We start from the raw sequence: 23,191 nt of genomic DNA on the forward strand, positions 1-23,191 counted from the left end.
TAGACCCTTCCTGAAGGAAAGGGTGCTTTTATAGACCCTTCCTGAAGGAAAGGGTGCTTTTATAGACCCTTCCTGAAGGAAAGGGTGCTTTTATAGACCCTTCCTGAAGGAAAGGGTGCTTTTATAGACCCTTCCTGAAGGAAAGGGTGCTTTTATAGAAGGAAAGGGTGCTTTTATGGACCCTTCCTGAAGCAAAGGGTGCTTTTATAGAAGGAAAGGGTGCTTTTATGGACCCTTCCTGAAGGAAAGGGTGCTTTTATGGACCCTTCCTGAAGGAAAGGGTGCTTTTATGGACCCTTCCTGAAGGAAAGGGTGCTTTTATGGACCCTTCCTGAAGGAAAGGGTGCTTTTATGGACCCTTCCTGAAGGAAAGGGTGCTTTTATGGACCCTTCCTGAAGGAAAGGGTGCTTCTATAGACCGTTGCGACGCATTTTCCATTCAATAGCACTTCCTGAATGTCTACAATAAAATAAGTAGCTTTCCAGATTGCACGATGGAAGGCCAAAGTCTTCTACTTGTCCTAGATCTGCTAATGTTATCACAGAACCTTTGATTGATGTATTTTATCCCCTCCTTCTTAATCCCAGGTAATTCATCACGATTTCTAAGATCTCGTTCACAAAATTTCCCCTTAAGGTCAAGCAGTTTTGTTGTTGTTCTTATTTTTTATTATGCCAATGCCGCTTAACCATGAAATCGATGAATGCTTTCATTTAAAGTTTAAAAATATTATTTTTTCATGTCAAAAAGTGTTTCACGCGCAAGGGCATATTGGTTTCATTTCAATGAGATAAATGTTTGACCCTCACGCATAAAAATAATGATCAGTAGCCCCCCTCTTCCTTCCACCTTCAACTCTTCTAACCGCGCTATGCTATTACTTTTTTATTATTGTTGTGCGTTAAGAATAAACGAATCAGATCTCGATGGAAAGATAACACACAAAAAAGACAAGAGAAAAGAGAGGGAGGGAGGGAGGGAGGGATTGGGTAAAAAATAGCAAGATTTACAATGACTCTTTGATATCATGGAACGAACAATACTTTGGTTTACTCATGGACGTCAGAGTGCGAACACAGAACAACTACATGTAGACACACAGATATTCACACGATGATCAATCAAACGATGATCCCCCCCCACACTTCTTTCATGTTTTTTTTTTTCTTATAAAGAACAAATAAAAGAAAAATGTTGGTGTTGCTTCTGGATAATAATAAAAAGATTACGGCCGGTTATTCTATTTTTTCATTGCAAATTACACTTGGACACATATTTGCGGATATAAGGTACTCATGCTATCAACTACAAATTGGAAAGCAGAATGTTATAAAAAGAATAATAAATAATAATTATAAATGTTCCCTCAAATTGTACGAAACGTCCCATCATTTTGCTGCTGGAAATCCCCATACAACATCAAAACAGACCCAAGTGTAGCCTCCTTTTTTCTTTATAAACAAATACCAATTTTTTATATGATAAACATTTATAGTTTAAGTATTGAGAAAATAGCTACAACAACAAAATGATTGCTCGCAATTTTAATGATGGCAAGAAAATTAAAAAAAGAAACACAAAACAAAATTTCAAGGCATAGTCATCGTCATCATCATGGATGGCGATAATCATTTTTGCCATCATCATTATGACAACCTGGGGAAAAGTTCTTGAAATAATCGTCGTCGTAGTCTCATAATGCCGTTTGACTACTTTCATTTTTTCGGAGTTAAAATCTTTACAAAAAACCGACGAATGGTTGGTCATAGCTTTTGGTAGAAACTAAAGAAAACATTAACTGTAACATGTAAGGAAGGAGGAGGAGGAGGAAAGGCAAGAAACAAAGAAGAAATAAACCCACATTAAATCTGCAGCCGAAACAAACAACAATTGGAGCACATGTCCGTACATGACAAGAAGAAATAAGCGTGCGCATGTGTGTATTTGTTATTGTTTATGTTACAATGACAATGACTATACAATCTAATTTTACACTTAACACTGTGAATAGATGCCATTATTTAAGCCCCTTCCCTAATCGGAATTCGGATTAAAGATTTTACCCCATTGTATGCAAGACGGACAAGTTAAATTCAACATATTTTATTCTACATCACCACAAGTCGAAAACTAAGACCACCAGACCAGCAAAGCAAATGGTGCTTCTATAGACCCTTTCTAAAAGAAAGGGTACTTCTATAGACCCTTCCTGAAAGAAAGGGTGCTTCTATAGAACCTTCCTGAAAGAAAGGGTGCTTCTATAGACCTTTCCTGAAGGAAACGGTGTTTCTGTAGACCCTTCCTGAAAGAAAGTGTGCTTCTAAAGAACCTGCCTAAAAGAAAGGTTGCTTCTTAGAGCCTTCCTGAAGGAAAGGGTGCTTCTATAGAGCCTTCCTGAAGGAAAGGGTGTTTCTATAGAACCTTCCTGAAGGAAAGGATACTTCTATAATCCTTTCTGAAAGAAAGGGTGTTTCTATAGTTCCTTCCTGAAAGAAATGGTGCTCCTATAGACCATTCCTGAAAGATAGGGTGTTTCTATAGACCTTTCCTGAAAGAAAGGGTGCTTCTATAGTTCCTTCCTGAAAGAAAGGGGTGCTTCTGTAGACCCTTCCTGAAGGCAAGGATGCTTCTATAGACGCTTCCTAAAGTTAAGGGTGCTTCTATAGAACCTTCTTGAAAGAAAGGGTGCTTCTATAGAACCTTCCTAAAAGAAAGGGTGCTTCTATAGAACCTTCCTAAAAGAAAGGGTGCTTCTATAGAACCTTCCTAAAAGAAAGGGTGCTTCTATAGAACCTTCCTAAAAGAAAGGGTGCTTCTATAGAACCTTCCTAAAAGAAAGGGTGCTTCTATAGAAACTTCCTAAAAGAAAGGGTGCTTCTATAGAGCCTTGCTGAAAGAAATGGTGCTTTTATAGGCCCTTACTGAAAGAAATGGTGCTTCTATAGACTGTTTCTAAAAGAATGGGTGCTTCTGTGGACTCTCCCTGAAAGAATGGGTGCTTCTGTGGACTCTCCCTGAAAGAAAGGGTGCTTTTATAGACCCTCTCTGAAAGAAAGAGTGCTTCTATAGACCCTTCCTGAAAGAAAGGGTGCTTTTATAGACCCTTCCTGAAAGAAATGGTGCTTCTATAGACCTTTCCTGAAGGAAACGGTGTTTCTGTAGACCCTTCCTGAAAGAAAGTGTGCTTCTAAAGAACCTGCCTAAAAGAAAGGTTGCTTCTTAGAGCCTTCCCGAAGGAAAGGGTGCTTCTATAGAGCCTTCCTGAAGGAAAGTGTGCTTCTATAGAACCTTCCTGAAGGAAAGGATACTTCTATAATCCTTTCTGAAAGAAAGGGTGTTTCTATAGTTCCTTCCTGAAAGAAAGGGTGCTCCTATAGACCATTCCTGAAAGATAGGGTGTTTCTATAGACCTTTCCTGAAAGAAAGGGTGCTTCTATAGTTCCTTCCTGAAAGAAAGGGGTGCTTCTGTAGACACTTCCTGAAGGCAAGGATGCTTCTATAGACCCTTTCTGAAAGAAAGGGTGTTTCTATAGTTCCTTCCTGAAAGGAAGGGTGCTTCTATAGACCCTTCCTGAAGAAAAGGGTGCTTTTATAGGCCCTTCCTGAAGGAAAGGGTGCTTCTATAGAACCTTCCTAAAAGAAAGGGTGCTTCTATAGAACCTTCCTAAAAGAAAGGGTGCTTCTATAGACCCTTACTGAAAGAAATGGTGCTTCTATAGACTGTTTCTAAAAGAATGGGTGCTTCTGTGGACTCTCCCTGAAAGAAAGGGTGCTTTTATAGACCCTCACTGAAAGAAAGGGTGCTTTTATAGACCCTTCCTGAAAGAAAGGGTGCTTCTATAGACGCTTCCTAAAGTTAAGGGTGCTTCTATAGAACCTTCTTGAAAGAAAGGGTGCTTCTATAGAACCTTCCTAAAAGAAAGGGTGCTTCTATAGAACCTTCCTAAAAGAAAGGGTGCTTCTATAGAACCTTCCTAAAAGAAAGGGTGCTTCTATAGAACCTTCCTAAAAGAAAGGGTGCTTCTATAGAACCTTCCTAAAAGAAAGGGTGCTTCTATAGAACCTTCCTAAAAGAAAGGGTGCTTCTATAGAACCTTCCTAAAAGAAAGGGTGCTTCTATAGAACCTTCCTAAAAGAAAGGGTGCTTCTATAGACCCTTGCTGAAAGAAATGGTGCTTCTATAGACCCTTACTGAAAGAAATGGTGCTTCTATAGACTGTTTCTAAAAGAATGGGTGCTTCTGTGGACTCTCCCTGAAAGAATGGGTGCTTCTGTGGACTCTCCCTGAAAGAAAGGGTGCTTTTATAGACCCTCACTGAAAGAAAGAGTGCTTCTATAGACCCTTCCTGATAGAAAGGGTGCTTTTATAGACCCTTCCTGATAGAAAGGGTGCTTTTATAGACCCTTCCTGAAAGAAAGGGTGCTTCTATAGACGCTTCCTAAAGTTAAGGGTGCTTCTGTGGACTCTTCCTGAAAGAAAGGGTGCTTCTATAGACCTTTCCTGAAGGAAACGGTGTTTCTGTAGACACTTCCTGAAAGAAAGTGTGCTTCTAAAGAACCTGCCTAAAAGAAAGGTTGCTTCTTAGAGCCTTCCTGAAGGAAAGGGTGCTTCTATAGAGCCTTCCTGAAGGAAAGGGTGCTTCTACAGAACCTTCCTGAAGGAAAGGATACTTCTATAATCCTTTCTGAAAGAAAGGGTGTTTCTATAGTTCCTTCCTGAAAGAAAGGGTGCTCCTATAGACCATTCCTGAAAGATAGGGTGTTTCTATAGACCTTTCCTGAAAGAAAGGGTGCTTCTATAGTTCCTTCCTGAAAGAAAGGGGTGCTTCTGTAGACCCTTCCTGAAGGCAAGGATGCTTCTATAGACCCTTTCTGAAAGAAAGGGTGTTTCTATAGTTCCTTCCTGAAAGGAAGGGTGCTTCTATAGACCCTTCCTGAAGAAAAGGGTGCTTTTATAGGCCCCTCCTGAAGGAAAGGGTGCTTCTATAGAACCTTCCTAAAAGAAAGGGTGCTTCTATAGAACCTTCCTAAAAGAAAGGGTGCTTCTATAGACCCTTACTGAAAGAAATGGTGCTTCTATAGACTGTTTCTAAAAGAATGGGTGCTTCTGTGGACTCTTCCTGAAAGAAAGGGTGCTTTTATAGACCCTCACTGAAAGAAAGAGTGCTTCTATAGACCCTTCCTGAAAGAAAGGGTGCTTTTATAGACCCTTCCTGAAAGAAAGGGTGCTTCTATAGACGCTTCCTAAAGTTAAGGGTGCTTCTATAGAACCTTCTTGAAAGAAAGGGTGCTTCTATAGAACCTTCCTAAAAGAAAGGGTGCTTCTATAGAACCTTCCTAAAAGAAAGGGTGCTTCTATAGAACCTTCCTAAAAGAAAGGGTGCTTCTATAGAACCTTCCTAAAAGAAAGGGTGCTTCGATAGAACCTTCCTAAAAGAAAGGGTGCTTCTATAGACCCTTGCTGAAAGAAATGGTGCTTCTATAGACTGTTTCTAAAAGAGAGGGTGCTTCTATAGACCCTTACTGAAAGAAATGGTGCTTCTATAGACTGTTTCTAAAAGAATGGGTGCTTCTGTGGACTCTCCCTGAAAGAAAGGGTGCTTTTATAGACCCTCACTGAAAGAAAGAGTGCTTCTATAGACCCTTCCTGAAAGAAAGGGTGCTTTTATAGACCCTTCCTGAAAGAAAGGGTGCTTCTATAGACGCTTCCTAAAGTTAAGGGTGCTTCTATAGACGCTTCCTAAAGTTAAGGGTGCTTCTATAGACCCTTCCTGAAGAAAAGGGTGCTTTTATAGGCCCATCCTGAAGGAAAGGGTGCTTCTATAGAACCTTCCTAAAAGAAAGGGTGCTTCTATAGAACCTTCCTAAAAGAACGGGTGCTTCTATAGAACCTTCCTAAAAGAAAGGGTGCTTCTATAGAACCTTCCTAAAAGAACGGGTGCTTCTATAGAACCTTCCTAAAAGAAAGGGTGCTTCTATAGACCCTTACTGAAAGAAATGGTGCTTCTATAGACTGTTTCTAAAAGAATGGGTGCTTCTGTGGACGCTCCCTGAAAGAAAGGGTGCTTTTATAGACCCTCACTGAAAGAAAGAGTGCTTCTATAGACCCTTCCTGAAAGAAAGGGTGCTTTTATAGACCCTTCCTGAAAGAAAGGGTGCTTTTATAGACCCTTCCTGAAAGAAAGGGTGTTTCTATAGACGCTTCCTAAAGTTAAGGGTGCTTCTATAGAACCTTCCTGAAAGAAAGGGTGCTTCTATAGACCTTTCTGAAAGAAAGGGTGTTTCTATAGTTCCTTCCTGAAAGAAAGGGTGCTCCTATAGACCCTTCCTGAAAGAAAGGGTGCTTCTATAGTTCCTTCCTGAAAGAAAGGGGTGCTTCTGTAGACCCTTCCTGAAGGCAAGGATGCCTCTATAGACCCTTTCTGAAAGAAAGGGTGTTTCTATAGTTCCTTCCTGAAAGGAAGGGTGCTTCTATAGACCCTTCCTGAAGAAAAGGGTGCTTTTATAGGCCCATCCTGAAGGAAAGGGTGCTTCTATAGAACCTTCCTAAAAGAAAGGGTGCTTCTATAGAACCTTCCTAAAAGAACGGGTGCTTCTATAGAACCTTCCTAAAAGAAAGGGTGCTTCTATAGACCCTTGCTGAAAGAAATGGTGCTTCTATAGACCCTTACTGAAAGAAATGGTGCTTCTATAGACTGTTTCTAAAAGAATGGGTGCTTCTGAGGACTCTCCCTGAAAGAAAGGGTGCTTTTATAGACCCTCACTGAAAGAAAGAGTGCTTCTATAGACCCTTCCTGAAAGAAAGGGTGCTTTTATAGACCCTTCCTGAAAGAAAGGGTGCTTCTATAGACGCTTCCTAAAGTTAAGGGTGCTTCTATAGAACCTTCTTGAAAGAAAGGGTGCTTCTATAGACGCTTCCTAAAGTTAAGGGTGCTTCTATAGAACCTTCTTGAAAGAAAGGGTGCTTCTATAGAACCTTCCTAAAAGAAAGGGTGCTTCTATAGACTGTTTCTAAAAGAATGGGTGCTTCTATGGACTCTTCCTGAAAGAAAGGGTGCTTTTATAGACCCTCACTGAAAGAAAGAGTGCTTCTATAGACCCTTCCTGAAAGAAAGGGTGCTTTTATAGACCCTTCCTGAAAGAAAGGGTGCTTTTATAGACCCTTCCTGAAAGAAAGGGTGCTTCTATAGACGCTTCCTAAAGTTAAGGGTGCTTCTATATACCCTTCCTGAAAGAAAGGGTGCTTCTATAGACCCTTCCTGAAAGAAAGGGTGCTTTTATAGACCCTTCCTGAAAGAAAGGGTGCTTCTATAGACGCTTCCTAAAGTTAAGGGTGCTTCTATATACCCTTCCTGAAAGAAAGGGCGCTTCTATAGACCCTTCCTGAAAGAAAGGATGCTTCTATAGGCCCTTCCTGAAAGAAAGGGTGCTTCTATATACCCTTCCTGAAAGAAAGGTTGCTTCTATAGACCCTTCCTGAAAGAAAGGATGTTTGTATTGGCTCTTCCTGAAAGAAAGGGTGCTTTTATATAACCTTCCTGAAAAAAGGGTGCTTTTATAGACCCTTCCTGAAAGAAAGAGCGCTTCTATAGACCCTTCCTGAAAGAAAGGCTGCTTCTATAGACCCTTCCTGAAAGAAAGGGTGCTTCTATAGACTCTTGCTGAAAGGAAGGGAGCTTCTATAGACTCTTCCTGAAGGAAAGGCTGCTTCTATAGACCCTTCCTGAAAGAAAGGTTGTTTCTATAGACCCTCCTGAAAGAAAGGCTGCTTTTATAGAAACTTCCTGAAAGGAAGGGAGCTTCTATAGACCCGTTAGAATGCCGTCCTAAGAACTGCAACAGCGGCAACACAATAACATGCTCTCGTTGCAGTACTTTCTCGGATATTAACGTGGGACTCATTCTAATCACCGTATGGTGGATAGGACTCCCCCATCCAGTCATTTCAGGAGGGATTTTGATGTTCTAGAGAGAGAGAAAGGTCCAACGATACAAGATAGAACCCTAGATCAGCAAACCTATCAGTTAGGTTTGGATGATAGCATTTATATAGATGTAGTCGCAAATGCCATACATCGTATGAATGTGGTCCTCGGAGTACATGCCACATCTATCGTATCTGAAGAATGTCAACTGCCAAGACAAACCAGAGTAGTCTTGGCTCAACTGCGTTCAGGATGGTGCAGCCGTCTAAGCATCTATCTGCCCAGCATTCGGTATAGGCAATAGAGAGTAACACACCAGTCGCTTTTTGGTTACAACCCATTGAAGCAGCCACATACCTAGAGCTGGAGATAGAGACAGAGCCAGATTAAGCCGGAAAACGAACAATTCTGTTACAACAACAACTGGTGAGTGTGATAAATAGGGACTGATGTATGTGCCCAGCAAACCAATCGGACATCGTAACGAAATCGAAACAAAATTCGGACGATAAGTCCGATATCTGATCAGTGGTTGACAGTATGAAGTGGTTGACATAATTTCGAAACGAAATGTCGGAGCGACATCGGATCGATTTCGGTCCGATTTCGTAACGAAATCTGAAGAAAATCTTTGGGAAATTCGGAAAGGAAATTTCCGAAATTCGTTCCGAAATCGGTACAAAATCTGAACTATTTTCTCTCCGAAAAATCGGAACGAAATCTGAACGACTTTGCTTCCGAAATTGTTCAGACGTGTCGGACATCAGACATTTGGTTTGCTGGGTGATTAAGTCCAAATATTGTTTCAGTTTTCAGTCAGTTTATTTTTCTTATATACCTTATTTAATCCTCATGGTACATCTCCAAAGCAAAGTTTTGAAATATTTTCAGTGAATATGTTCACTGAGCTGGTTGTCGTAGGTGGGAGCTTTACTGCGTGGAGAGCTAGGCGAATTGTTAACGGTAGAACAGCATGAAAAACAAGTGGACTTATAAGTAGCTAGACTAATATCATAGATTCTGCCTCAATGGTGTCTAAATGGATTGGAAACTAAAGGGAATATTAGCCTTGGTACATAATATTTATGGAAAATGCATTTCATCCAAATCCTATGATAAACAAATTTTTTAGTTAATTTCTTTTTAAATACTTTCCGTAGCTGCTTGGACAATGTTATCTTGACTAGGTTTAGAGTGTGATGACTTAGTTTATATTTAGGTTTTCTTTGTATAACTTCTTGAAACTGAAAGCAGCAGCAACAAGTCTGTGTGTCGTCGGTGTTCGCCTGTCTGTCTCTCCGTCATTTGATTACTTCCGTTCTTTTTTGAAAATAGTCGCTTACTCACGTAAATTGTTTGTTTTATTGTTATGTTTTTGTGTGTTATATTTCTTTTTAAATACAATATCTTCTGTCAATGGTTGTGTTTTATTGTTGTTGTAGCATGTAATGCCCATATCTGTTGATAACTTCTTCCCCAACAATCGAACAACGAACAATTGGACATTGTACAACGAAAATTAATTAAATATGCAGGTCTTGTTTACATTATTTACGATTAGTGGTGTTTAAGTGTGAACGTGTGAGTGTGTGTGAGTGTAGTTCGTCATTGCTACTACTGCTGCTTCTTCCTATCAACTTCTGAGACTAGCTATGTCGGAAATCCACTTGTTTTCTATTCATGTCTGAATATCCTCCTCTGCTGCTGTTGCTAGTTGTTTCCATCAATTTATAGTCCGGACACGCCTTATTATGGCTGTGTTTTATAGATCAGCAAACCAACAGCAGCAGCAGCAGTTTTGGATTTGTGTGTTTATAGTTTAGAAACACAACAACAGCGCCAGCAGCACCAACAATTGATGTAATATTTCAAATTTGCAATGAAAACACTCGGCGAATGTTTAAAATCATCACCACCACCACCTACATTATTTTAGGTTATAAAAGTTGAAATGGTAACCTATTTTTTTTCGATTTGTTTGTTTTAATTACAAAGGCCTCAAAGAATAATTTATAACCCAAACCAAATATTAAAACTACATTTCAATGCCAATCTAAGGTAACAATAGGAGCTTTATGGAAATCAGTCTCAAGAGATATGCTTCTATAGACCCTTTCTAAAAGAAAGGGTGCTTCTGTAGACCATTTTTGAAAGAATAGACCCTTTCTGAAAAAAGGGTTCTTCTATAGACCCATTCTGAAAGAAAGGGTGCTTCTATAAACCCATTCTGAAAGAAAGGGTGCTTCTATAAACCCATTCTGAAAGAAAGGGTGCTTCTATAAACCCATTCTGAAAGAAAGGGTGCTTCTATAGACCCACTCTGAAAGAAAGGGTGCTTCTATAAACCCATTCTGAAAGAAAGGGTGCTTCTATAAACCCATTCTGAAAGAAAGGGTGCTTCTATAAACCCATTCTGAAAGAAAGGGTGCTTCTACAAACCCATTCTGAAAGAAAGGGTGCTTCTATAGACCCACTCTGAAAGAAAGGGTGCTTCTATAAACCCATTCTGAAAGAAAGGGTGCTTCTATAAACCCATTCTGAAAGAAAGGGTGCTTCTATAAACCCATTCTGAAAGAAAGGGTGCTTCTATAAACCCATTCTGAAAGAAAGGGTGCTTCTATAAACCCATTCTGAAAGAAAGGGTGCTTCTATAAACCCATTCTGAAAGAAAGGGTGCTTCTATAAACCCATTCTGAAAGAAAGGGTGCTTCTATAAACCCATTCTGAAAGAAAGGGTGCTTCTATAAACCCATTCTGAAAGAAAGGGTGCTTCTATAAACCCATTCTGAAAGAAAGGGTGCTTCTATAAACCCATTCTGAAAGAAAGGGTGCTTCTATAAACCCATTCTGAAAGAAAGGGTGCTTCTATAGACCGTTTCTGAAGGAAAGGTTGCTTCTATAGACCCTTTCTGAAGGAAAGGTTGCTTCTATAGACCCTTTCTGAAGGAAAGGTTGCTTCTATAGACCCTTTCTGAAGGAAAGGTTGCTTCTATAGACCCTTTCGGAAAGAAAGGGAGCTACTACAAATCCCTTCTGAAAGAAAAAGTGCTTCTTTAGACACTTTCTGAGAGAAATGAAGCTTCTACAGACACTTTCTGAAAGAAAGGTTGCTTCTATAGAACATTTTTAAAAGGGTGCTTCTATAACCCCCTGCTGAAAGAAAGGGTGCTCCTATAGACCATTTCTGAAAGAAAGTGTGCTTCTACAGACCATTTCTGAAAGAAAGTGTGTTTCTACAGACCCTTCCTGAAAGAAAGGGTGTTTCTATAGACCCTTCCTGAAAGAAAGGGTACTTCAATAGACCCTTCCTGAAAGAAATTATTCTACAGAACCTTTCTGAAAGAAAGTGTGCTTCTATAGAACCTTCCTGAAAGAAAGTGTGCTTCTATAGACCATTTCTGAAAGAAAGTGTGCTACTATAGACCCTTCCTACAAGAAAGGGTGCTTCTATAGACCCTTCCTGAAAGAAAGGGTATTTCTATAGTTCCTTCCTGAAAGAAAGGGTGCTTCTTTGTACCCTTTCTGAATGCAAGGGTGCTTCTTTATACCCTTTCTGAATAAAAGGGTGCTTCTTTATACCCTTTCTGAATGAAAGGGTGCTTCTTTATACCCTATCTGAATGAAAGGGTGCTTCTTTATACCCTTTCTGAATGAAAGGGTGCTTCTTTATACCCTTTCTGAATGAAAGGGTGCTTCTTTATACCCTTTCTGAATGAAAGGGTGCTTCTTTATACCCTTTCTGAATGAAAGGGTGCTTCTTTATACCCTTTCTGAATGAAAGGGTGCTTCTTTATACCCTTTCTGAATGAAAGGGTGCTTCTTTATACCCTTTCTGAATGAAAGGGTGCTTCTTTATACCCTTTCTGAATGAAAGGGTGCTTCTTTATACCCTTTCTGAATGAAAGGGTGCTTCTTTATACCCTTTCTGAATGAAAGGGTGCTTCTTTATACCCTTTCTGAATGAAAGGGTGCTTCTTTATACCCTTTCTGAATGAAAGGGTGCTTCTTTATACCCTTTCTGAATGAAAGGGTGCTTCTTTATACCCTTTCTGAATGAAAGGGTGCTTCTTTATACCCTTTCTGAATGAAAGGGTGCTTCTTTATACCCTTTCTGAATGAAAGGGTGCTTCTTTATACCCTTTCTGAATGAAAGGGTGCTTCTTTATACCCTTTCTGAATGAAAGGGTGCTTCTTTATACCCTTTCTGAATGAAAGGGTGCTTCTTTATACCCTTTCTGAATGAAAGGGTGCTTCTATAGATCTTTTCTAAAAGAAAGGGTGCTTCTATAGATCTTTTCTAAAAGAAAGGGTGTTTCTATATACCCTTCCTGAAAAAAGGGTGCTACTTTATACCCTTTCTGAATGAAAGGGTGCTTCTATAGATCTTTTCTAAAAGAAAGGGTGTTTCTATATACCCTTCCTGAAAAAAGGGTGCTACTTTATACCCTTCCTGAAAAAAGTGTGCTACTTTATACCCTTCCTGAATGAAAGGGTGCTACTTTATACCCTTCCTGAAAAAAGGGTGCTACTTTATACCCTTCCTGAATGAAAGGGTGCTTTAATAGACCCTTCCTGAAAGAAAGGGTGCTTCTATAAACCCCTTCTGGCTGAAAGGGTGCTTCTATTAACCTCTTCTGAAAGAAAGGGTGCTTCTATTAACCTCTTCTGAAAGAAAGGGTGCTTCTATTAACCTCTTCTGAAAGAAAGGGTGCTTCTATTAACCTCTTCTGAAAGAAAGGGTGCTTCTATTAACCTCTTCTGAAAGAAAGGGTGTGTCTATTAACCTCTTCTGAAAGAAAGGGTGCTTCTATTAACATCTTCTGAAAGAAAGGGTGCTTCTATAGACCCTTTCTGAAAGAGAGGTTGCCTCTATAAACCTCTTCTGAAAGAAAGGGTGCTTCTATAAACCCATTCTGAAAGAAAGGGAGCTTCTATAAACCCCTTCTGAAAGAAAGGGTGCTTCTATAAACCCCTTCTGAAAGAAAGGGTGCTTCTATAAACCCATGCTGAAAGAAAGGGTGCTGCTATAAACCCATTCTGAAAGAAAGGGTGCTTCTATAAACCCCTTTTGACTGAAAGGGTGCTTCTATAAACCGCTTCTGACTGAAAGGGTGCTTCTATAAACCCCTTCTGACTGAAAGGGTGCTTCTATAAACCGCTTCTGACTGAAAGGGTGCTTCTATAAACCCCTTCTGACTGAAAGGGTGCTTCTATAAACCCCTTCTGACTGAAAGGGTGCTTCTATAAACCCCTTCTGACTGAAAGGGTGCTTCTATAGACCCTTTCTGAAAGGATGGCGGCTTTTATAAACCCCTTCTGAAAGGATGGCAGCTTTTATAAACCCCTTCTGAAAGAAAGGTTGCTTAGACCCTTCCTGAAAGAAAGGGTGCTTAGACCCTTCCTGAAAGAAAGGGTGCTTAGACCCTTCCTGAAAGAAAGGGTGCTTAGACCCTTCCTGAAAGAAAGGGTGCTTAGACCCTTCCTGAAAGAAAGGGTGCTTAGACCCTTCCTGAAAGAAAGGGTGCTTTCTACAGACCCTTTCTGAAAGAAAGGGTGCTTCAATAGACCCTTTCTTAAAGAAAGGTTGCTTGTACAGAACCTTTCTGAAAGAAAGCGTGCTTCTATAGAACCTTTCTGAAAGAAAGGGTACTTCTATAGAACCTTTCTGAAAGAAAGGGTGCTTCTATAGAATCTTTCTGAAAGAAAGGGTGCTTCTATAGAACCTTTCTGAAAGAAGGGTTGCTTCTATAGCCCCATTCTGAAAGAAGGGTTGCTTCTATAGCCCCATTCTGAAAGAAATTTTGCTTCTATAGCCCCATTTTGAAAATAGGGCGCTTCTATAGACCCTTTCTGAGAGAAAGGGTGCTTCTATAGACCCTTTCTGAGAGAAAGGGTGCTTCTATAGACCCTTTGTGAAAGAAATTTTGCTTCTATAGACCCTTTCTGAGAGAAAGGGTGCTTCTATAGACCCTTTGTGAAAGAAATTTTGCTTCAATAGACAATTTTCTGAAAGAAAGGGTGCTTCTATAGACACTTTCTGAAAGAAAAGGAGCTGCTATAAACCCTTTCTGAAAGGGTGCTTCTATAAACCCCTTCTGAAAGAGAGGTTACTACTATAGACCCTTTCTGAAAGAAGGGTTGCTTCTATATACCTTTTCTGAAAGAAAGGTTGCTTTAATAGACCCTTTCTGAAAGAAAGTTTGCTTCTATAGACCTTTTCTGAAAGAAAGGTGGCTTCTACAAAACATTTCTGAAAGAAAGGATTCTTCTATAAACTTCTTCTAAGGAGAGGTTGCTTCTATAGACCCTTTATGAAAGAAGGGTTGCTTCTATAGACATTTTCTGAAGAAAGGTTGCTTCAATACCCTTTCTGAAAGAAAGGTTGCTTCTATAAAACCTTCCTGAAACATAGCGTGCTTCTATAAAATCTTTCTGAAACACAGGGTGCTTCTATAGAACCTTTCTGAAACATATTGTGCTTCTATAAACCCTTTCTGAAGCATAGGGAACCTTTCTACATTTGCGACTTTTTGACCACGGAAACGAAGTTTTTTCTTAGTAAATGTTCAGAGAAATTGTAGCCCGAGACAACTTTACTTTTAAAAATAAGTAAAAAAAATAGTTAACGAAATACGAGCCCAAGGAAATTTGAAAATTATCCCAAAAAGTAAAAAATAAAAATTGGAAATAAATTGAAAAAACTGCAAGCCAAAATATGGAAGCTCGATTTTCACCGCGTATGGTCTATTGGACTTTTTTGCTCAGTATAATCCCAAGAAACAGAAACGCAAAGCATCACTTCAGATGATCATGTTCGCCCCACCTTAGCGACCACCCCTAACAATTTAAACTTATTATATTTGCCCTAAAAAATACTCCTAGGTATTTTTGTTTTAATTACCTATTGATTTAGTTTTGTTTCGTTTTTGTTTAACCACAAATAAGTTACGATTTAGTAATTATTTGAGGTTACAACTTTCAATTGAGGTTATACTTGTTTGTGTTTTTTATGCAGCCACTAACGTTGCACGTCTGCCGTCCATATAAAATTACATGTATTTGCTATTCCGTCTGCTAGCAGTAGCTCATCGCATCATGTGTTGGTTTTAATTTATGGGCCAATTGCGTGCCAATCAATGAATGGAATACGAAAAAAAAATGAAACGAAATAAATGCACTTGAAGATTAAAGTTTTGTGTGTGTAAATATGAAAATAAAGTTCCATAGAAAAATCAAAATCGTTAAAAGAAAAAGCAAGAGATATAAACGTGAGGGGAACAAAGTTCATGTTACAACAAGTAAAACATAAGCAGTCATGTAGCAGTCGATAGCTAAGTACCTTCAGACTATCATTGTAAAAAAAGAACTACAGCAAGCCCCTAATTTAAGAAAGAAATAGAATTTTCCTATGTGACAAAAAAAGTTTCCAGCATATATTTTTAGACATTTGTGGGATCATAAACTCTGGGCCCAATGGCAGATCCAATCTATACAGTCAACACGAACAAAATCGATAATCCTTCATATATTACAAGAAAATTATATGGTTGGGGATTTTTGGAACATTTGGACCATTATAGGGTGAAGTATGGAGAATAAAATTATAGCATTGTTATAGGGACAACAGGCTATAGTGGTCAATTTCGGGGGCCAAATGTTGCGAAATATATATTGGCTTCCCTAGAAAAAACTGTGCTGGATGCCTGTGATTAGACACAGGACTATTTGCTATTAAAATTTCAACACGATACGAGAAGTGCCATTAAACTGGATAAAGTTGGAGGAGGTACATGAAAGAATAGTCGGACATAGTTCATATTATAAATTGATTCAAGTTTGTCAATAACTCCTTTCGATAGTTATCGTGTCCAACAGCCATTTTAGTTCGTCGACAGCTTTCGGGACATTGTGTCAAGAAGTAAAAAACCAAAAATTTCAAATTGATTCTCGAACAGCTCTTAAGCTGCACTTAATCAAAATTATTTCCCTTTCATGTGGGAGGAACACCTATGCATCCCTTGCTGTAACCACAAATCTACTGGAGGTAGTTGAGTACGTTGGGCAGGCCAATTGAAAAGTTGCAGGGTGTTGTCCGGACCGATACCGTATGTAGGGCAGATGCAATGCACGGTGTCATCAATCCTTCCGCTATAGAAATTTATACGGCTGCATCATCCCCGAACGTATATGGGTCAAAACTACTCTGGTTTGTAGTGGCAGCTGACGGTCCACAACTGCCATAGATAGGGATGTCCCCCGAGGACCGCATTCAGACGATGGTTATTTATAACATCTGCGACGGCATCTGTGCGAATGCTTTTGTATGGGAAAAGTCATCTCCGGTGAACTTTTGTATGGGAAAAGTCATCTCCGGTGAACTTTTGTATAGGAAAAATCATCTCCGGTGAACTTTTGTAAGGGAAAAGTCATCTCCGGTGAACTTTTGTATAGGAAAAATCATCTCCGGTGAACTTTTGTATGGGAAAAGTCATCTCCGGTGAACTTTTGTATAGGAAAAATCATCTCCGGTGAACATTTGCATGGGAAAAGTCATCTCCGGTGAACTTTCGTATGGGAAAAATCATCTCCGGTGAACATTTGCATGGGAAAAGTCATCTCCGGTGAACTTTTGTATGGGAAAGGTCATCTCCGTTGAACTTTTGTATGGGAAAAGTCATCTCCGTTGAACTTTTGTATGGGAAAAATCATCTCCGGTGAACTTTTGTATGAGAAAAGTCATCTCCGGTGAACTTTTGTATGGGAAAAGTCATCTCCGGTGAACTTTTGTATAGGAAAAGTCATCTCCGGTGAACTTTTGTATGGGAAAAGTCATCTCCGGTGAACTTTTGCATGGGAAAAGTCATCTCCGGTGAACTTTTGTATGGGAAAAGTCATCTCCGGTGAACTTTTGTATGGGAAAAGTCATCTCCGGTGAACTTTTGTATGGGAATATTCATCTCCGGTGAACTTTTCCATAGGAAAAGTCATCTCCGGTGAACTTTTCCATAGGAAAAGTCATCTCCGGTGAACTTTTATGGGAAAAGTCATCTCCGGTGAACTTTTGTATGGGAAAAGTCATCTCCGGTGAACTTTTGTATGGGAAAAGTCATCTACGGTGAACTATTGTATAGGAAAAATCATCTCCGGTGAACTTTTGTATGGGAAAAGTCATCTCCGGTGAACTTTTGTATGGGAAAAGTCATCTCCGGTGAACTTTTGCATGGGAAAAGTCATCTCCCGTGAACTCTTGTATGGGAAAAGTCCTCTCCGGTGAACTTTTGTATGGGAAAAGTCATCTCCGGTGAACTTTTGTATAGGAAAAGTCATATCCGGTGAACGTTTGTATGGGAAAAGTCATCTCCGGTGAACTTTTGTATGGGAAAAATCATCTCCGGTGAACTTTTGTATAGGAAAAATCATCTCCGGTGAACTTTTGCATGGGAAAAGTCATCTCCGGTGAACTTTTGTATGAGAAATGTCATCTCCGGTGAACTTTTGTATGGGAAAAATCATCTCCGGTGAACTTTTGCATGGGAAAAGTCTTCTCCGGTGAACTTTTGTATGGGAAAAGTCATCTCCGGTGAACTTTTGTATGGGAAAAGTCATCTCCGGTGAACTTTTGTAGTGGCGGAAAAAGGTGGTAAGATCGATCAAACGTAATGCCTTCTGGATGAGGTGGAATACAGGAAGGGTAGATGTTACACAGTTCCGGTAATATCACCCCACCTTGGGGAAAACCCTGTTTCACTCTACGACCTTGGACTTATTCTTCCTTTATTCCACGTAGAATCTTATGGTAGTTGGTGTTCGGAATTTTGTTACCATCGATCAGGACATTAAACTCTGTGCTCATCTCAGCAGTCCATGTGGCGAACAAAGTAGGCCGTAGATTTAGCAGTGGGTATTTGCATATTCCTCGCGTGAAAAAAGGTGCTAAAATCAGTGAATAGCAGTTCAACATTGCACAAATGACATCAGGAAAGGTACTTGACACCAAGATCGTACGATCATCCGTATACTTTACGATCACTTTGCCTCCTTGAGGGTGTGAAATTTCAGAAAGGAACTCCATATTGTACTCTTCTAGTCTTAAACTTCTTGTTTCTTCTTGACGTTGTCACATATAACTGATTATCCAATTTTTCAAACTTGACCTGAGGGTAGTCCGCTCAATGTCGTCAAACAGCATGAAGTGCTTGGCAGTATCACAGGCTATTGATAAGACGAGCGCCACAACCACTGTCCTATCGCACGGCTTGTTAATGTTGAGTCCTAGACTAAAATGTGTAGACATGATATGCACCGCTGTTGCCGTGCTTTGCTGCTTACGGAACCCATGCTGATGATCGGCAACTGGATAGGTCTTTGCTGGCATCGTTGCTTGGCTTCAGTAGCGGGTTCGAGGAGTTCGAGAGTGACATAATCGTTCCCCACAATTCACTTACTCCGGCTCCAATGATATAACTCTTCAGATGATTTGACCACAAGTTCCGCTTGCTCACCGACCAGTTGGGTTGGGCAAATCTCTGAAGCGTTGATTACTTAGAATTGAAAATAATGTTGAAATAATGAATTTTAGATATTTTCATATTGGAGAAATACCTCCAAAGGTATTATCCGCAATTATCCAGAAAATATTTAAAACTCGTGAAAGCATAGTAAACACATTTGCTGCATTAAAATGCCTTAAAAAGTCTTTATCCACGGTTATCCGTTCTTATCATCAAGTCCAGAAATACAAAAAACGCCTCTAAAATGACGTAATAACGCCACAGAAGAGTCTTAAGTCAGTTTGTTTAATAAAAACTGTATCGAATACCTTGGAAGGCTTTTATCCACGCATATCCGCAAAATCTCAAAGCGCCGATTTTTTTTTCAAAATTATAGGGAATGATGGAACACTGCTGTTTAACAATTAAAAAATGTGAAAAAATACTTCAAAGACCTTTATCCACTGCAATCCGTTTTTATCCGCAAAATCTCAAAATAATGGAAAAAGGTTCAAAACCCTTTAAAAATTATAGAAAATCATAAAATAAAGCCATTTAACAATTTACAATTGAAAAAAAAAAAAAACAATTTGTAAGACTTATCCACATATCTGTTTTTATCCGCAAAATCTAAAAATTGTGAAAATTTGTCAAAAATCATTTCAGAATGATGCAGAATGTTAATATAAAGCCATTTGACAATTTTAAAATGTGGAAAATTACATCAAAGGCCGTTATCCACGCTTATCCGTTTTTATTCGCAAAATCTCAAAGCGAGGGAAAATGATAAAGCTCATTACAGAAAGTAGAGAATGACACAACAATGTTATTTAACAATATTTAATGTGAAAAACTACATGTAAAACATTTATCCACGCTTATCCGTTTTTATCTGCAAAATCTCATAATGATAACAAATGTTCAAAATCATTTCAAAATGATAAAACAAAACTATTTAACAATTCCTTTTGTTTTTAAAAGCCTCAAAAATAATAATAAAGAAATGCTTATCCGCCTTTATCCGTGTTTATCTGCAAATTAAAATATACAAGAAAAGCATCTTAAATGTCATAATAACACCACGAAAGTCCTTTTAGACCGTTTCATTAATAAAAACTGCTTTAAAATGCTTAGATGTCCATTATCCACGCTTATCCGTTTTTATCCGCAAAATCTCAAAATGATGGAAAGGTTCAAAATCATTTCAAAATAATAGAAAATCATAAAATAAAGCCATATAACAATTTACAATTGAAAAAAAAAAAAAAAACAATTTGTAAGACTTATCCACATATCCGTTTTTATCCACAAAATCTCAAAATGGTGAAAAATGATCAAAATCTTTTCAGAATGCTGGATAATGTTAATATAAAGCCATTTGACAATTTTAAAATGTGGAAAGTTACATCAAAGGCCTTTATCCATGCTTATCCGTTTTTACTCACAAAATTTCAAAGCGAGGGAAAATGATAAAACTCATTACAGAAAGTAGAGAATGACACAATAATGTCATTTAACAATATTTAATGTGAAAAACTACATGTATAACATTTATCCACGCTTATCCGTTTTTATTTGCAAAATCTCATAAAGATAACAAATATTGAAAATCATTTCAAAATGATAGAGAATGATAAAACAAAACTTTTTACAATTGCTTTTCTTTTTAAAAGCCTCAAAAATAATAAAGAAATGCTTATCCGCATTTATCCGTGTCTATCTGCAAATTAAAATATACAAGAAAAGCATTTTAAATGTCATAATAACACCACGGAAGTCTTTTTAGGTCGTTTCATTAATGAAAACTGCATTAAATTGCTTAGAAGTCCATTATCTACGCTTATCCGTTTTTATCCGCAAAATCTCAAAATGATGGAAAAGCTTCAAAATCATTTCAAAATTATAGAAAATCATAAAATAAAGCCATTTAACAATTTACAATTGAAAAAAAAAACCAATTTGTAAGACTTATTCACATATCCGTTTATATCCGCAAAATCTCAAAATGGTGAAAAATGATCAAAATCATTTCAGAATGATGGATAATGTTAATATAAAGCCATTTGACAATTTTAAAATGTGGAAAATTACATCAAAGGCCTTTATCCACGCTTATCCGATTTTACTTGCAAAATCTCAAAGCAAGGGAAAATGATAAAGCTCATTGCAGTAAGTAGAGAATGAATCAACAATGTTATTTAACAATATTTAATGTGAAAAACTATATGTAGAACATTTATCCACGCTTATCCGTTTTTATCTGCAAAATCTCATAATGATAACAAATGTTCAAAATCATTTCAAAATGATAGAGAATGATAAAACAAAACTATTTTACAATTGCTTTTCTTTTTAAAAGCCTCAAAAATAATAAAGAAATGCTTATCCGCCTTTATCTGCAAATTAATATATACAAGAAAAGCATCTTAAATGTCGTAATAATACCACGAAAGTCTTTTTAGACCGTTTCATTAATAAAAACTGCATTAAAATGCTTAGATGTCCATTATCCGCGCTTATCCGTTTTTATCCGCAAAATCTCAAAATGATGGAAAAGCTTCAAAATCATTTCAAAATTATAGAAAATCATAAAATAAAGCCATTTAACAATTTACAATTGAAAAAAAAAAAAAAACAATTTGTAAGACTTATTCACATATCCGTTTTTATCCGCAAAATCTCAAAATGGTGAAAAATGATCAAAATCATTTCAGAATGATAGATAATGTTAATATGAAGCCACTTGACAATTTTAAAATGTGGAAAATTACATTAAAGGCATTTATCCACGCTTATCCGTTTTTACTCGCAAAACCTCAAAGCAAGGGAAAATGATAAAGCTCATTACAGAAAGTAGAGAATGACACAACAATGTTATTTAACAATATTTAATGTGAAAAACTACATGTAAAACATTTATCCACGCTTATCCGTTTTTATCTGCAAAATCTCATAATGATAACAAATGTTCAAGATCATTTCAAAATGATAAAACAAAACTATTTAACAATTCCTTTTCTTTTTAAAAGCCTCAAAAATAATAATAAAGAAATGCTTATCCGCCTTTATCCGTGTTTATCTGCAAATTAAAATATACAAGAAAAGCATCTTAAATGTCATAATAACACCACGAAAGTCCTTTTAGACCGTTTCATTAATAAAAACTGATTTAAAATGCTTAGATGTCTGTTATCCACGCTTATTCGTTTTTATCCGCAAAATCTCAAAATGATGGAAAAGCTTCAAAATCATTTCAAAATTATAGAAAATCATAAAATAAAGCCATTTAACAATTTACAATTCAAAAAACAAAAATTGTAAGACTTATCCACATATGTTTTTATCCGCAAATTCTCAAAATGGTGAAAAATGATCAAAATCATTTCAGAATGATGGATAATGTTAATATAAAGCCATTTGACAATTTTAAAATGTGGAAAATTACATCAAAGGCCTTTATCCATGCTTATCCGTTTTTACTCTCAAAATCTCAAAGCGAGGGAAAATGATAAAACTCATTACAGAAAGTAGAGAATGACACAATAATGTCATTTAACAATCATTTCAGAATGATGGAGAATGATAAAACAAAACTATTTAACAATTGCTTTTCTTTTTAAAAGCATCAAAAATAATAAAGAAATGCTTATCCGCCTTTATCCCTGTTTATCTGCAAATTAAAATACATATACAAGAAAAGCATCTTAAATGTCATAATAACACCACGGAAGTCTTTTTGGACTGTTTCATTCATAAAAACTGCATTAAATTGCTTAGATGTCCATTATCCACGCTTATCCGTTTTTATCCGCAAAATCTCAAAGTGCTGAAAAATTATCAAAATCACTTTAGAATGATAGAGAATGGCAAAATAAAATTTCGTAACGATTCTCAAAGATCCAAAGTGCATTTAATCAAATCTTATTGAACTTTTGTGAGGGAGGTAACCGAATTAGTTCTCCGATATATAACTTCTTAAAACATTATGCACATTTGGAAGAAATATTACAGTTTGCAAAGTTTCATCTAACTCGGATAATCACTTTGTCATTGTGCTCATCATCCATTTTATTTGGAGCCGACAGGATTTTTAGTGGTTTTGGGCCATTATCTTAGGAAGTATTAATATGCCTAAGAAAAACATTATATCGCTGTAAACAGGAAAACAAGGGCTATCTTCGGTAAAAATTTCAGAACGATTTTCGAACTTTACTTAAACTGCACTTAATCAAAACCTTTTTAAATTCTTGTGAGGGAAGAACCCAAAAGGGTTTATCGGATATAGAGCTCCTTGGAAGTTTATGTATGTTTGGATGCAATATTAGATTATTAAAAATTACATCATTGTAATCAGGATCAAAAAAGACTAGTTTCGCTAAAAATTTCAAAACAATCCTCGAAATGTTGAACTTTTGTGAGTGGATGATATTGAGAATCCCCTATTGACTGTCATCAATACTCCAAAGACTTCCAAGAATATGAATGTAAAGTAATTGAATGCTAGACGGCCACTCATATTGAAAGGCAATGATCCTTGAAACCTCTGTTTCTAAAAGGACCTGCCTATAATTCTAAAGAGCAAAATAGGTATAAAAAGTTTCCATGGAAAATTTGTAGCATGTCCCATATATAATAGATCATGCTTGCATGGTATTTCACATTGCCTCCTATTTGTGCAGACGTTACACAAATATGTGATATGACAATAAATTCCAAAACAATGAAGAAAAGGGTTATAAATAAAAACAATTACAGAATCAGTACTTCTCTTTGTA

The 23,191-nt window shown here is 37.6% G+C and overlaps 1 protein-coding gene across 1 annotated transcript in view; it reads right to left on the reverse strand.

Annotated features, from left to right (window-relative positions):
* Positions 1–23,191, reverse strand: part of Spec2 (CDC42 small effector protein Spec2) — a 39,120-nt gene that overhangs the window by 8,200 nt on the left and 7,729 nt on the right. The gene's annotated exons all lie outside the window — the stretch shown is intronic.

Source organism: Musca autumnalis, unplaced genomic scaffold, assembly GCF_047663935.1.
Source record: "Musca autumnalis isolate F117 unplaced genomic scaffold, ASM4766393v1 scaffold_1, whole genome shotgun sequence".
NCBI classification, from domain to species: Eukaryota; Metazoa; Arthropoda; class Insecta; order Diptera; family Muscidae; genus Musca; species Musca autumnalis.